Genomic DNA, 13728 nt, shown 5'->3' with positions numbered 1-13728 from the left:
TTCAATATCCTTTGGATAATGACCCTAAATGGCCACTTAACAGCACTCCAGATTCCAATATTATCAGGGATCTTTTCAACTATCGTGAGCATTCAGGAAAATGGAAAGAGATATCATACAATCAGGCCTTCTCCTTTCTACATTCTAAGCCCTCTCTTCAACTCTTGCTCTCCCTCACAAGTCCCCTTAGCTCTCACCTCCTCTACGCCTGCTTCCAAAGGGACAGAAGATCCTACCCATGACTCCTCCTCCTTTAACCCAGCCAATGTGCCCCCACCATACCACAATTCTCTTTCTGATGAAGCTGCCGCAGCAACTGTCCCCTCAGCCCCTTTGCCCTTCTCTCCTCCTGCCACTGGCTCACGGGCTGCCACTGCCCAACCCGCATATCTGTGTCCTCTACTCAAGGTGACTGGGATAGATGGTGTAATCCAGGTCCCTGTGCCTTTCTCTTTATCAGATCTTTCACAGATAGAAATGTGACTTGGGTCTTATACTTCAAGTCCCACCACATAGATCAAAGAATTTCAATATCTGACTCAATCGTATGATTTGACCTTCTTCAATGTCCATATGATCTTGTCTAACACCCTCCTGCCTGAGGATCGCAGGTGAGTTTGGGGGTAAGCTAGAAATTATGCTGATGAGGTATATCCAATTGGCACTGAAGTGGTCTCTGATCAGGACTCCAATTGTGATTATAATTCTACTATAACTAGTAGAAACCAATTCATTACTTGTCACATGGCAGGACTTAGAAAGGCAGCCCATAAGGCTATCAATTATGAAAAGCTCCAGGAAATCATCCAGGATAAGAATGAACACCCTTCAGCATTTTTAGATCACCTCATCAAGGTTTTATTACACTTTACTAATCTGGACCCTGAGACTCCAGATGGGAGAAAACTACTAATGACCGACTTTTTCTCCCAGATTTTCCCTAATATTAAAGCCAAACTAAGGCGCCTTGATAGGGGGCCTCTAACACCCCAAGCTGAGGTTCTGGGGGTGGCCTTTAAGGTGTATTATGGGAGAGACGAGAAGGCCAGAAATATCAGATGCTCACTCAAGCCATCCATCTGGCCTCAGCATCTGTCCCTGGTTCCACTGCTCCCCCTCACCTGTGGAAGGGTCCCTTGGGACCACCCAGACTTGTTTTAAATGTGGTCTGATGGGTCACTGGGCTCATACATGTCCCAAGCCTCACAAGCCTTCGTGCCCTTGTCCTAAATGCCATCATGAGGGACATTGGGTCACTGGCTGTCCCTGAGTCCATAACGGCTCCTGGACATCTGGCCCTTCTGGTCCCCTTTCCAACTCTTAGGACTGGCTGCAGAGGATTGACAAGGCCCAGGTCCCCATCACCAGATCACTATCATCACTCTACTGGGACCCAGGATAACTCGGCGTATTTCAGGGGGCCTGTCTCCTTCCTCCTAGACACCATGGCTACATATTCAGTCCTCAAGGAGTTCTGGGGGTTACTAGTCCTTCTGTGACCTCTACTATCAGGGTAGAGGGTAAACCTTACCAATCTTACAGACACCTAGCCTTGTTTGTGCTTTTGGCTCTCTAATTTTTACCCACTCCTTTTTGGTCATTCCAAAATGCCTTGTTCCCCTTATTGGAAGGGATATTCTCACAAATTTGGGGGCTAGACTTTCCTTTTTCCCTCATATACATTTCCATTCAGACTCGTCTACTGCTCCCCTGATCCTCACCCTTACCTTAGGGCCATCTCCAATTCTGTCTGCTGATAGACCCAACCTGATCTTTTCTTAAAATTGGGCATCTCGCCACAAAGCCATGAAAAGATAATTTCGGCTTTACTATAAATTACTGCAAATTCTGAACCTGCTTGGAATGCCTGCCCGTGCCTTGAACTCACCCATGGCTGGCTCTCTGACCAGATAGCAGCCCTCTCTGAAACTTTAGTGACACCTCATAAATATTGGCCTTCCCTGGCCAGACAACGACCCTCTCTGAGGCTCTAATGGTCCTCATAAATTCTGATGTTGGGGCCAGCAAAAAATGTAAACTACCATTCGTGTGATGCTTGTCAGAGTTCTGTTATCCGTAACCCCCCTTTGTGTAACTTTCTGGGCTATAAAGCTGGGCTGCAGGAAAGCTGGGGTGCTGTCTTGTTCCCACCATTTTGGGAGGGAGAGGCAGCCTGGCCGGTCGAAATAATAAGCTTGTTTAATTTGATTTTAATTGGAGTCAGTGGTCTTTTCTTGCGTCCTGGTCTAACACTGCTACTGTCTGGGATCGCCTCACACCACAAGCCCATTCACATCTGTCTCAAAACCCCCTCCATTTTCTGGCCCAATCACAATACCTGCTCTCCCTCCTTGCTGCTGCTGTTATCCCAGGTGTGTGTGTGTGTGTGATTAGTCCTGCGCCAATTTTCTTTAATTGGTGCACTGACTTGATCCCATTCTCCCATCAGCTTTGCTCTCCCCTCTGGGGATTTGAGCTGCTTTGGGACCCTGACCTGAGGGCCCAGGACAATCACCACACACCTTCTTCCATTCACTGAGCACCCTTCTTCTCCTTCCACACACCGGCCTCATTTGGGTAAGTGACTTAGCCTTTCCCCTCCCCTCCTCCCCACAAGTCTACTTCCTAGAGATGGCAGTGACAAGTCTCCTCTTTAGAGACTAAAGTTAAATTAGATCTTGGCCCAGCACCAAGATTCTTGACCTTCCCATCCCTTCCCCTTGGAGAGTCTTGGTTCTCAGCTCCTCAGCAGAGCTCACAAAAGTCCTGGTTAGGCACCAAGACTCTCGGCTGGCAAAGCCTGGGACTAGGGAAGTAGTGGGTGATGACTTCCTTCTCCCAGTCCCAGAAAGGCTTCAGCCCCAGGACCAGTGAATTGTGTGGTGATGACCCCTTTTCACTGCTGTCCTCCTCTCACTCTGGTTGGTCTAGAGCCGGGGACGCTTACCTCTAGCCACTCCAGCACTCCAACTTGCCATGGGGGACTCCCAATCCAGAATCCCATCTAACTCACCCTCAGCTGCCTCCTCACCCACTTAGCCCTACTCTGTTTGGCTCATGATTAATTTAACTTTCCACTCAGTCATGGCCCTTCTATGACTTGGACAATGGCCACCTCATGGCACCTTTGATCTGAATATTTTATGAAATCTTCATAACTTTGGCGAGCACCCAGGAAAATGGAAGGAAATTCCTTATATGCAGGCTTTCTCCTTTCTCCACTCTGAACCTTCCCTTTGCTCCTCTTGCTCCCCCACCCAGTTTCTACTTGCCACTAAAGCTCTGGATTCCTCCAGAGACCCTACTTCTAGACAAACAAGGGACCCAGAATCCTCCTCCCTTCTTCTATTGGCATAGTACATTGTAAAGCCCTAGGCAGCAATCTCCCTGGCCAAGGCCAGGCTGAAGCTATGTCACACACCCATTTCACCTTTACGTGGCTGAGATTTGCTCTAGGGGTCCTCGGACACATGCTGAGGACAACCTTTGCCCCTGTGGCTTATCTATCAAATGGTCTCGACCCTACTGTTTGGGGATGGGCCCCTTGCCTACCAACATTGGCTGTAGCCTACTACTCATTAACGAGTCAAAGAAAGAGAGAGAGAGAGAGAGAGAGAGAGAGAGAGAGAGAGAGAGAGAGAGAGAGAGAGAGAGAGAGAGAGAGACTCCTCCAGAGAGAAGAGGGTCCAGAGCCGGTGCCCCAAGGGAATAGGGGTGTCCTGCCCCTTTATAGATTTTAGGTTTCCTTTCTTCTCACTCCTCCTCCTCCCATTTCACCTATTTGGTGACCAAATGGGCAGGAAGAGAGCCACCCAGGGGGCACTCATTAACAACTCCTTGCTGGAGGAACACTTCCCTGGAGGCCGTGATTGTGACCACAGGTAAGCGGAAGTGCTCTGGGGGTGTTGACATTTTATGTCCTTTGGAATCGCCCCCACCTTCCTGACCTGATCACTCATTATCTGCACTGACTGTTCTTTTGCCCTGTCTCAGTCCCCCCCCCCCCCCCCCCCCGTTAACGGAACCCCTACTGCTGTGAGGGGAGATGGACGATGACCACTGTGGCTGAGAGGGGGCGATGTGGGGCAAGCCAGCAGTTTGGGTTACCCTTTTAGGAGTGTTTTGGGTCCATTGAGGGGTCCACAGTGAAAGTCTGGTTAGTGAACACGGGTTGTAAGGTTATCTGAGAGGCGGGTGCTCTATGAGAGCAATGAGAAGACCCGAGTACTGGAGGGAGATTAATACTTGTCACCACCCCAGACTGAGACAGAATTTCTGGGGGCAAGACTCACATACTTGAGTTTTGTACACCTGTCCCAGGCAGTTCTAAGGCACAGCTGGGGATAAGAGCCACTAGAGGTAGAGATTTAGGTACGGCTCAGTTTAAACGCATTCCAGTACTCACAGCAGCATGGCTGGAGAAGGCACGCCCGATTGGTGGTCTGCCATCTGGAAATGGGATGGTGACTGCACATACTGCACAGAGCTTTCGGGAATTTCATGTTTGTCGAGTCCGTATGAACCTCACTCAATGGGCACAATCCCCCCCCCCCCGAAGCTCAATGTTAGGCATCGAGCATCGTGGCTTACAGAGGTGGGGTGATTTGCTGAAGGTCACACAGAGCAGAAGTTTTATCCAGACCCTCTGGCCTGGGCCTGCTGGAGCAGCGGATGCAGGGGGCGCTGCTAGCTAGGGGCTGGGCCTTTGCCCTCTCTTCTCTAACTGACTCTGACGGAAGCTGCCCCAGGATAGAGTCCCACGTCGTTTTGGCCTCCACCTCAGCAACTGAGCCATCTGAACCCGGGTATTTCTGAACATTTTTTAGCCACATTGGTATTTTCTTAAGGAAAACTTATGCAAAAAGCCAGAATATAGAATACAAACTGATGAATTGAATTCTTATACAGAATGACAAAGTGGGCCATGGACCTGCAGAGGCCCCAAGGAATGAGCTCTTAAAAGCCTGAGCCAGAGAGAGTGACCTCCATCTGTAGCCTCAGTCACTGTCCAGGGGGCTACCAGGGGGCCAGCCAGGCTGTGGGTGGAGGCGGTGACAGAATGTTTGCTGAGGAACTTTTAAAAGTATCCAATGTTTTCAAGTCATTGTAAATCAGACCTTTTGGCTTTGGCCCTAAAAATAGACACTATGAAGAACAAAGGAACTGTGGTGTTAAAAGTAGGAAAGCCCAGGCCACCAGCAAAGAGTCTGTGTCCTCTTAGAACACCAGAGACTCCTGGGCCAGCCCGTGTGCCAGTTCATGGAGCTATTTGGAGCACTCTGAGCTAGGAAATGAGAGTAACTATCTTTGTTTTTAAAACTAACAAGATAACAGCTATTATTTCTCTAGAACTTACTGTATCTGGAACCAGGCTAGAAACTTTAGTCCTCATTTCAACCTGTTTTATATATGAGAAAAGTGAGGTTCAGAGAGGTTAAGTCACTTGCCCAGGATCACACAGAAAATCAGGGGTGGAGTTAGCATTCAAACCCGAATCTGTTGGGGTTTAGAACCTGTCTCATAATGCTGTGTGTCCTGGCTCTCTGGATTTGGGGCAAAGCTGAGCAACCTCAGGCAAACTTTCACTGTCTCTGTGCCTATGTCTCTTGCATAAAAAGGGAGTGGGACAGGAATTTAGGTGTCCCTTCCTCTGTCCCCTACTCAGAGTCCATCAGGATCTTTTCTCCAAGTCTTTCTCAGTGTTTGTCACCTGGGGAAAGAGGAAGAGCAGACACTTCCGGGAGGCAGGAGGAATGAGGAGGGATGAGGGGCACCTGAAAGCACAAACCGCTGCTGAGGCAGGACGTTCCTCGGCCACAGAAGCAGAAGCGCACGTTCCCATTCAGTCCCTCTCTGGAGGGTTCCTTGGCACCTCTCCACAGCACCCAGTGCCCGGCCCCTGAGCTCCAGTGTCGCTCGGCAGGGAAGTGCGTCTCTCAGCTGCGCTCAGTTCCCGGTCACCTTTCCTGGGACCTCGCCGTGCGCACCTGGGAATGGGGTCCGTGTCCTCTGGTGCTACAGTGGGGGTCCCACCGCTGCCCGCTGGCTGCCTTGGCAAAATGCTTGTCACCCGCGTCTGGGCCGACCCAGCATGCCTCAGGGTTTGGGGTTCTCCTGTCAGAGCCACCACCAGGGGCCGCAGGGCATCAGTGCTTGGGGGGTGCGTCAGGTCCCCACCATTCCAGTCACCGCTGCCTGCAAGCTGCCCAGAGAGGGAGGTGCCCTTGGCCCCTTTCCCTGACCTTTCACCTCACCAGTTCAGAGTCAGGAGGGGGTGTGGGACACACAGAGGCAGAAGTGACAGCTCAGGCCCCGATGGGGGTTGGGATTAGGGAGGTATGTGTGTGGGGTTCTGGGGACCTGCTATGCCCTCAGCTTACCTCTCGGTCTTCAGTGACCGTCTGGTGGTCTCAGCAGGTTTTGGTGATCTCCCTGATTGCGTTGACGAGGCAGCCAGTAGGGCCAGGGTACCCAGGTTAACAGTCAGTCCTGATCCCAAGCCCTCTGAACTACTTCTGTGGCCTGGAAGGGACTAATTAAATGGTTCTCTCCCTTAGCCTTTCTGTCCCCAACTGTCATGAGTTCGTGGTCACATCTGTCCGAGAGAGCCATACCCCACCACCCATAAGGATCCATCAGCAAATCCTGACATTGCCAGACCCCCGTCTGAGCCCCTGGGGTGTCTTCTGCAGGGACAAACACACTCCTCCTGTGTTGCCTTCTCCACCCACACCCATGGCCCCTGCGGCAGCAGCAGGGCCCGTGACCCTCCTGGCCCGCATCCCAAATCCTCCCCAGGCCCTCCTGCCCTGCGGTGCTGCTGCCCTCACCTCCCGTGAAGCCCCCCAGGTCTTTCTCCCCAGCAGGGCTGGCCTCCTTGCTAGTCTCACAACAGACCAGCTCTTCTCCCAGGGCCTTTCCCCTGGGTGGGGGTCTCCCCCTGCCTCCTCAGGAAGCCTGACCACCTGTGTAGCATGGTACCCCCTCCCAGTCTTCCCTGTCTCCTGCTTTGTTTACTTTGCCACTCAGGTCACCATCACGGATGGACTCTGCAGGCTGCGGGTGCCCCTCCCCAAGGCCTGGGAATTTGGCCTCTTACTCATTACTATGTACACACAGTGCTGGGCCAATAATAAATGCTTGGGAGATATTTGGTAAATGGATGAATAAATAAATAGTGCACCTGGCTGCATACAGCAGGTGCTTAACAATTGGGAGAACTGGGCAGGGAGAAGGTGAGAAAAGAGAGTTGAGTTCCTGCTTCCAGGCGGGGGGTGGGGAGAAAGGTAGTCAAGGAAATCCCTTCTGCCATCCCTGATAAGGGCCCCAGAGACTGCTGGGAGGAGCCAGGTGGGTGCACCAGGTGGAGGGGAGACAGGACCCTGTTTCTGATCTCAGCTCCCAGACCAGGCACCCGGGGCCAGCCAAGACCAGAGCTTGGAGCAGCCCATCAGGCTGACACATGGGGAATGTTGAGGAAGTTCTGTGTCCAGCCAGATCCCCAGACAAACCCTCTTTTTGGTACCAGAGATTGAACCTGGGGGTGCTTTACCACTGAGTCACATCCCTATCCCTTTTTATGTTTTGTTTAGAGACAGGGTCTTGCTGAGTTGCTCAGGGCCTCACTAAGTTGCTGAGGCTGGCTTTGAACTCATGATCCTCCTGCCTCAGCCTCCCAAGTGGCTAGGATAATGGGCGTGCACATTGTACCTGGATTCCCCTGACCAACTCTTAACCACTCTGATCTCAAATCTCTCCTTCCTCTCTTGCGTGGATGGACGTGTGACTTCCTGGAAGTGCCACCCTGGCTATGTGTGCTCTGCTTGTCTTCTCTGGCCTGGTCATGCAGGACTGGAAGCCCCTTCTCTATGTCCCCTCTACCACCAGGGCTTCCCTCTGTCCCCCAGCCTGGGATCACCTGGTTTATGAGAGAGTTTAATCCAGTCTCTGACCCTCTAGAGGCCAACTTTGCTCAGGTGAGGAGGACCTGCCAGAGGCCCTGCAGAGGGACTGGACACTTGAATCCTGAGACCTGCCATCAAACTGCTCCTCTGGTTTGTCAACCTGAGAACAGACCCAAAATCTAGCCAAGGAGGAAGCCATGCTTGCTTCTGGCCTTCACTTCTCCTTTCCTTTGTGGCAAAGGAACCCCGACTCCCTAAGAGAGACATCTTCTAGCTCCATGCAAACATTCTTCACTGACCTTCCTGACAATCCGGGGGGAAGGCCTCCCTGTCCCACTGTGCAGAGGAGGAGACCCAGGCTCCTACAGGCCAAAGGCTGTGGTAGGCCACCCCTGGACAGCACAGGTTGTGTCCGCAACCTGCACAGCTGTTAATTAAAAAACCTGGCTAGGGGAAATGGGGGATTAGAAAAGACAAACAGACATGCATAGAGAGAAGAAGCTGGAACCAGTGGGCATTACACTCTGATAGAGATACAATGACCAGAGCTAGCTCAGCACGTTTATTGTATAGGTTTTAACATCAAAAGGATTTTTTTGGATGAGAAAGTTTTTTTCAAAGCACACAGGATGAAGGATGAACTTCTGGGCGGCCCAATTACAATGATCAACTTGTGCTCATAATTCTTTTTTACCCCCCAGCAGCTGGTGCCCAAATTCAGGGTCAAGATGATAGTCCCACGGCAAGCATGGACCCTCCTTTGAATAGGGTGTCACCATAGCCATTGGGCAGTCTCAATCCGTGCCTTTGCACATGAAGTTCTGTTGCTGGACAATTAGAGACTGTAATTCCAATCACTGCTCCCAACAAGCACGGAAGCATTCAGGGAACTGACAGCCTAGGTGGGGCCATCAGGAGGTGGTCTTGTACTTCAGGGAGATTGTGAACCAGGAGGCTGTGAGGGGCCTGGCTCAGCCCTGGGCTTCCAGGAGGAGGATGTTGCCCTGGAGGAGGAGGAGAAACTGGGCAGAGGAAGAGTGTTCAGGCCACGGGAGTGAGGTGGGAGTGCAGTCAAGTGGGAAATCCATGTTTGATGGGGTGAGGAGGGTTAGGGGAGGAGGAGAGAGGTGACAGGGGCAGAGGAGGAAGCCAGGACCTTCGCCATGCAGGACCTTGGGAGTCACAGCTGGGAAGTGGAGCTGACTCCAGGCCCTCCTACAGGTGGGCCAGGCTAGGGTGTGAGTTTGGAAAAAGTCACCTCATTGGCTGGAGAGTGGAGTGGCAAGCCAGGAGTCAGGGAGGTCCCATGGAGGCTTCTGCCAGTATGGGTGTTGGGGGCTGGGGACGCGTCTCAGTGGTAGAATGCCTGCCCAGAATGTGCAAGGCCCTGGGTTCAATACCCAGCACCTTCCCCCCAAATAGAGCTCAGGAGGGGTGTTGGGCCTGGATCAAGGTGGGGGTCGGGGTGGAGAAATTTGGTGGTTTAAAGGGCATTCCAGGGGGCTCCCTGCCCTCAACCACACCGCAGCACCCCAAGTGGGAAACTCCAGTTCTGGCTTTGGCATCTGTGAAAATGCTGGTGCCCTGACATTGGGTCCCATGGACACAGTTTAGGGACAGTCAGAAAGTTCACGAGCAGCAAACTGCAGATTCCCTGGGGGCTCATCTGGCTTTTATCCAACTATGACCCAAGTGGACGTCCAGTGTCCTCAACAGGCTACGCTGTTTTCATGCCTCCAACCCCCTACCCCAGCTGTTCCATCTGGATCATTGCATTGCGAGGCCAGGGGTGAACACCTCTGTGGAAGCGGCCCAGACTCCTGGACCAGCCCCTCACCCCCAGGGAAAGGGGCTCCCTGCCGCTGTGTGCTCCTCCTGGCACCTGGGCCACATCATTCCACGGCTCGGCACATTGTACTTCAGTTCCACAGGGTTTTTCTGGTGCCAGAGCAGTGCTGGCTGCTTACCCTCAGGGGCACAGTTTAGGTGAAGGGTTGAGACACTTTGGGGACACTCATCGGCCTAAGCATGTCCAGGGCAGAGGGCAGGACATAATCTGACCTGAGGATCCTGGCGCTGTTAGGGCGTTGGCACCTCACACTGTCTGGAACAGTAGCCGAGAAATCCTGCTTTACAGATGGGGAGATTGAGGCACAAGCGGTTCAGCATCGCATCCCCACCCAAATGCCGGGGGCTGACTTCAGAGTCTGTGTTAACTGCTGCCCCTTGAGCTCCTCTTGGGAAGGGAGGGAAGCCCTAGCGGCCTGACTGTATCAAAGGGCTCTGGAGTCTCCTTGGGTCCAATCTAAATCTCAGCTCAGCCACCGGCTGGCTCTGTGACCCCGGGCAGGTTATGGCTGTTTGAGAGCCAGCTTCTTCATCTGTAAAAGGGGATTAACTCACTATTTCTCAGGGCCATTATCAGGACGAAATGAGGTGATGCATGTGACGTGCAAGCCGCGCCTGGCGTGTATCCAGTGCTCAATAAACGGCAGCTGGCCCTGCTATTGTTAGCTGCGAACCATCCGCCCATCCCTAGACTCGCGTACTAACAGGTGCATACATTTGTTGAATGAACATACGAATGACTAATAGAGTTTAGTTAACAGTAACTAATTATTGAGTACCTACTATGTGCTGGGCCCTGGGGCCCTCTTGGGGCATCAACTATCGTCCATCATGGCTCCCAGGGCCTCCCCTTGGCCTCTCTTCCTGCAGCCCTTTATCTACTCCCTTGCTGAGAGTTCAGCTGCTCCAGACAGAGCAAGAGCCCTGCACTCAGATTCTTCCCTCTGGGTCTTTGTTGCCAAGAGTGTCCCTCCGTGGTGATGGCTTCCTTGGGCCTCCACCAATGACCCTCTCACAGCTTTGGCTAAACATTGAATTTCATGAGGCCATAGATGGGTCAACCTGAAACAGACCCAATGACACCAGGGCTTCAAGGCGCTCTCTGTGCAGGAATCTGAGCTGCTGTAGGAACCGAGGTCTGCAAAATGGTGCTGCGCTCACTCCATTCCTAGGCTGTGACCCTGTTTGGTGTACATAGCTTCCAGTAAATCTGCATTCCAGCCAGAGGGTGGGACAGAAACGGAGCACAACCCACACATCTCGTTGGCCAGACTTTGTCACTTGACTATTCCTATCTGTATGGCAATGCTGGGAAATGTACTCTTTATTTGGGTTAAAAACTGGAGTTTTGGCAGGGCATGTTGGTGCATACCTGTAATTCCAGGAACTTGGGAGGCTGAGGCAGGAGGATTGTAAGCTGGAGGCCAGCCTCAGCAACTTCGAGAGCCCTAAGCAACTTAGCAAGACCCTATCTCAAAATGAAAAATAAAAGGGCTGGGGATGTGGCGCAGTGTTTAATCACCCCTGGGTTCAATTTCCAGTACTGCAGAAATCAGAAACAAAAACTGGAGTTTCTGCCACAGTGAGAGAGGAAGGAGAACGACATGGGGCATAACTGGGAGTTTCTCCACAGAAGCAGCCACTTGCTGGGAAATCTGAAGGCTTTATCTGTGGTCATGCTCAGGGTCTCTGTGACTGTGCTGAGACCATTATAAAGTTAGAGAGGCGAGTGGGACACATGTGTCTGTGTGTACAAGTGTCCCGTTTCTCAAGAGGGCCGAAGCAGTGTACCAGATGTGTTGAGCTGCAGGGCATGGGGTACTCAGCTGAAGGAGGGGCCTTGACAGTATCACATCTACATCTGAAACCAGAGACCAAGGCAGGCTGGCCCGGGATTGGTTTGGTATCACCAACCAAAGATCTCGGGGTCCCTGGATGCTTCCACCTGTCACCCCAGCATGTTGGAGAGGCCCCCCTTCAAGCTTTCAGGATGCTGCAGTAACTCCCAGAATCCCCTCCTCAAAGGAGAGTACCCTAACAGGAAACAAGGGGAGGAGCTTTTTTTTTTGGTGCAGGGGACTGAACGCAGGGGCACTCTATCGCCAAGCTAAACCCCCATCTCTTTATTTATTTATTTATTTGAGACAGGGTCTCACTAAGTTGCTGTGGCTGGCCTGCAACTGGTAATCCTCCTCCTCAGCCTCCCAAGTTGCTGGAATTTCACGTGTGCACTACCGTACCTGGGGGGCCGGGCTTTTCATTCTCACTCCTCTCTCTTATCAGGACTGACAATCTCTCCCTGAAGTCCACAGTTGACTTTCCCAATTTATTCCTAGACTGGGCATGCAGGCACTCAAGCAAGGGCAAGATTTGCTACTAAGGCCAGCTATAGTGATCTGTAGAACTAGTTGCTCCCAACGAAAAGTGCCCTTCATAGGAAGCCAACTGTGCGACAGGTGAGCCTATTAACATTGTGTTAATTAATTCTCATGGCCATCTAGGTAGTATGGAAAACCAAGGCCTTGAACTTGGGACTTAAGATTTCTGAAAGGGTATGTAAAACCTGTCTTGGCTGGATCTTGATAAAGATGGGAACCAGGCAGGCCAGCGGGACCCATATCTGTTCAAGGGTGCCCTCCATGTGCCCTTGTGTGCTTGGCACACACCTTCATTCTCACCTCAGCTCTGACAGGCAGGTCGGTGTCCATCCCAGGATGTCCTCATCCTCCCTGGACCTGCTTATGTTACTTTATGTGACAAAAGGTTGTTTGACAGTTGACCATAGAACAAGGAGAGGGCGTTGGATTACCCAGGTGGGCCTAGTGTAATCCCAAGACTCGTTAAAAGTGGAAGAGGTTCATAGAAGAGGAGGAGAGGGTCAGAGTGGCTCGAGGTGAGATGGACTGTACCTGATAGGGCTGCTTTGAAGATGCAGGAGGGAGGCCGTGGGCCAAGGAGCATATGAGTTGGTAGAGACTGGAAAGGACAAGGAAATGGGTATAACCCCCCAAATACAGAGAGAAACATGGCTCTGTGGGTGCCTTGACAGTAGCCCAGTTAGGGTTAGGGTTAGTTGTGTTGTTTTAAGCCACTACATTTATAATGAACAGCCGCAGAAAGCCATGAAGTGGCCGGGCCAGCCTGGCAGGTGCCAGGCCATTTGCCTATAGAATAGTGCTCTCAGTCCTGGCTCAGCCATTAGAACCCCTGGGAGCTTTTAAAAATCATTTTTAACTTATTGAATGGATTAGTATCCATGTGATAAATTATTGAATCGAGAGCTACTACCTTAGCATTCCTTACTATGTGATAAAATGCATCACAGAAAGTATATAATACACATATGTATATTTATATGTATTATACTGCATTGATATAATACAAGTATATTAATTATAATTAATGTCATATTAATAATTAACATTATATTAATTAATTATTATAATATTGTATATTTATATGTATACATACATATAGTCCTAAAACGTGGTTGAAACAGTTCTGATACTGTGATAATTAAAAATGTGGTTGGTGCTCATCAGTATTATGCGGTGAGTTTATATCTTCTGTCTGCTTAAAAGCAGCTTTCCTGCTTCATGGAGACAGTAGTTACCACCGGCTTTCCCTTCCCCGGGCACACACTTCATTTCCATTGGTGCCACTGGTTGATTGGAAGCGATTTGCTGGGGGCTCAGGATGGCTGTTCTTGAGACAGTATCTGAACTGCTAGGGATTGTGATGATTCAACGTCTTTGGAATGCTCTCTTTTATCCTCTCTTCCTGAGAATCACTAATGTAGAAGGCAGAAATATAGTCGAGGAACAAACAGACTATTTCCTTGGTAAGACAGCTTGTTCACTTTAGACTATTTCCCCAATAGTGTGAGGACATCTATTGTTGGTGCAGTGGAGAGCTTGCCATGAAAATATGACACTTAATTTGTTTACACCAGGTATGGTGGTGCATGCCAGTAATC

General features: G+C 51.0%; 1 long non-coding RNA gene across 1 annotated transcript in view; it reads left to right on the top strand.

The window, feature by feature from the left end:
• The first annotated feature begins 3687 nt into the window (after window positions 1–3687).
• LOC124085510 (uncharacterized) overlaps window positions 3688–13728 on the top strand; it is a 19304-nt gene continuing 9263 nt past the window's right edge. Inside the window, exon 1 of the long non-coding RNA XR_006849448.2 lies at window positions 3688–3881. This is a non-coding gene — a long non-coding RNA (uncharacterized LOC124085510). The remainder of the gene's footprint in view (window positions 3882–13728) is intronic.

This window comes from Marmota monax, unplaced genomic scaffold, assembly GCF_021218885.2.
Source record: "Marmota monax isolate L192 unplaced genomic scaffold, Marmota_monax_Labrador192_F-V1.1 WCK01_AAM20220418_F8-fsc00014, whole genome shotgun sequence".
In the NCBI taxonomy this organism is placed as follows: Eukaryota; Metazoa; Chordata; class Mammalia; order Rodentia; family Sciuridae; genus Marmota; species Marmota monax.
Note: the sequence above shows the minus strand (reverse complement) of the source record. Positions and strands in the feature narration are given on the sequence as shown.